The 2526-nt window shown below is 37.3% G+C and overlaps 1 long non-coding RNA gene across 1 annotated transcript; it reads right to left on the bottom strand.

Moving 5' to 3' along the window:
- Positions 1-512: 512 nt before the first annotated feature.
- LOC131017258 (uncharacterized) lies at positions 513-2255 on the bottom strand. Its single transcript, XR_009099507.1, has 2 exons — positions 1001-2255; positions 513-760 (listed from the first exon to the last, which is right to left on the bottom strand). It is a non-coding gene; the product is annotated as an uncharacterized LOC131017258 (long non-coding RNA).
- Between the last annotated feature and the right edge of the window lie 271 nt (positions 2256-2526).

Here is a 2526-nt window from a genome sequence, read left to right as displayed (position 1 = left end):
TTTCACTGCAGTATATATATTATTAATATTATTTTCTATGATTTTAAAGAAGAAAGAGAAGTCTCAATTTTTATGCAAAACCTGAACTTAGTTATTTATGAGCAGATTATATCGAGATTTTTTAAAATCGTAGAAGCCCAAGTATTTCATAATTTTAAGGTTGATAGGATTTTATGCAAAAAGCCCAACAATTATGGATAAATGGGCTAAAAATTGTGTAAGAGTAGAAAGCCCAATAATTATTTTGGGCTGGAGTAGTCGAGCCCAACTTATGTATATGATTAGTTGGATTGTTTATTAACTCTAAATTAGATCGTTAGAATTTTTAATCTTGATTAGGTATCAATCCAACACGTAGCCTTCAACTTTTGACGCAGCTACTTTGCTAACCGACTCAGTCCAGTATATGACTGAGAAGCCACTGTAATTCCATTTCTTTTCTCATTCTGCAAATTCTACACAGCAAAAGCAAAGCAGACGCCTCATCCAAACACAAATCATCCACAGCAATATTCACAGCAAAGAAGGTAGTCTTTCTTTTATTCAATAATCCATTCATTGAGTATAGATCAACAGCCACGAACAATAGAAAAATGATATAGTTATACAAGTTAAGCATAAGCAGTATGCTTTATCATCAACGATCCCAATTTTCAGTAATTGAACAAGAAACCAGATAAATAAAAACGAAGGAAGAAAAGGTAGAATCTTGGGCAGTAGACGAAGCTGCCACACCGGAGTCGACGATGCCAACCAATCCCTGATATAGAACATAGTTAGAGATTTATTTAATTTAACGTATTAAACCAGAAAATAGAGAAAAAGAGAAGAGATAGAGAAAGAAAGGGAAAGCAGAGGCGGCGGCCACCCCGGCGCTGCTACGCAGCCACGGCTCACGGCGGCAGCCGCAAACAGGGCAGAGAAAGAAAGATCGAGAGGGGCAGAGTGAGAGAGACTGAGAGGGAGGATATAGAGAGAAGAAGAGAGATAGGGGACTTACCTGAGGCAGGAAGAACGACGGAGGAGCGGAAATCCGACGAGCTGGGGCGGCGGCGACGTTATTCGCCGGGATTCTCCAGAGGAGTGAAAGTGATGGGGGAGATTAAAAAACCCTAGGTTGATTTTGATTTAAGAATTAAGGGAAAATGAAGGAAAGGAAGAAGAAGGGGAGAGAGAGGCGCCGGCCTCGCTGCGCCGGAGGCGGCGATGACCGGCGACGTCGCCAAGCGTGAGAGAGAGGGAGAGTGACAGACGCGGGCGAGTGAACAGAGAGAGAAAGACCACGTCTGAGGAGAGAAGGAGGAATCTGATTTCCTTTATTTTAAGAAGAAGACTAGTTTTTTATTTTATATAGATTTATGTTATAAGAGTGATTAATTTAATTAGGCTAAGTAAATTCTTAAGCCTATTTATTTTTGGGCCCTATTTCGGATGACTTGGTTTTAACAAAATTGATATTGGACCAGGATAGTAAGTTAACTATGGACTCAACTTATTAATTGGGCTCTTCATTTATTCAATTGAGTTGGGTTAGTTTTAATTCTTAGCTTCGATGGTTAATTAGACAATAGATTTAATTTATATACTTGAGTCTTTAATTTGTTTAACTGGGCTGAAATCATTTCAATGTGAGCCTAATAGTTACACATTAGAGTATTCCAGAATCAAGTCTTTAAAGAAAAGAAAAAGAGATTTATAGTATTTCTAAATTCATAGTTATTTATTAATTAGTGCAAGTAGAGTTATGACTAATGACGTAGTTATGATATCACAGTTTAAAGTCCATGTTGGTATTTTGATAAGTTATCAAGTAGCAGCTAGTCTTTATATCAAAATTTTCAGTAGAACTATCACCTTAAAACCAACATAAGCATTCTTTATAAATTAGTCCATGGTCATTTTCCTCATTATTTATTAGTCAGTTTTTATACTGAAGGTCGGATACAAGCAAGGGTAAAGCAATAGTTCAGAATTACTAGTGTCGTCAGACCACGATCAGGTGGGCTTTCTAAACTCAAAATCTGAAGTGCACACTATTTCATGATGTTTACATGAATGAAGTTATATTAAAGTAGTTGACTTGCCAAAACTTTTATGAGCTTGTATGATACCTATCTGGCACCAGAAGTTAATCGAATTCGGATCCTGTTCTATCCAGATGTTAGACAGGATTAGTGTACACAAGGGACCGTGAGCCGATCTAGCATATCGGCCGGCCTAGGACCGTGAGCCGGTTTAGCGTATCGGCCGGTCTAGGTCCGTGAGCTGGTTTAGCGTATCTGTAGTGACCCGCTCTTTTATATATTTTAAATCCAGTAATGAGTGTTTATTTTTGTTCATCAGTGAATGAAAACGGTTATTATTCTCATATGAATTCAGCTTATGATCCTGAATTTATATTGTTAAAGCAGTCAATGATATTATTTCAGAGTTATAACTGACTTAGCAAAGTCACGTTATTTATTTATTTTTTTAAGCGAGATGGAATTTGATTTTATTTTACTCAGGTCGGGAATTATTTCCGAC

Source organism: Salvia miltiorrhiza, chromosome 3 (genome assembly GCF_028751815.1).
Source record: "Salvia miltiorrhiza cultivar Shanhuang (shh) chromosome 3, IMPLAD_Smil_shh, whole genome shotgun sequence".
Lineage (NCBI taxonomy): Eukaryota > Viridiplantae > Streptophyta > Magnoliopsida > Lamiales > Lamiaceae > Salvia > Salvia miltiorrhiza.
Note: the sequence above shows the minus strand (reverse complement) of the source record. Positions and strands in the feature narration are given on the sequence as shown.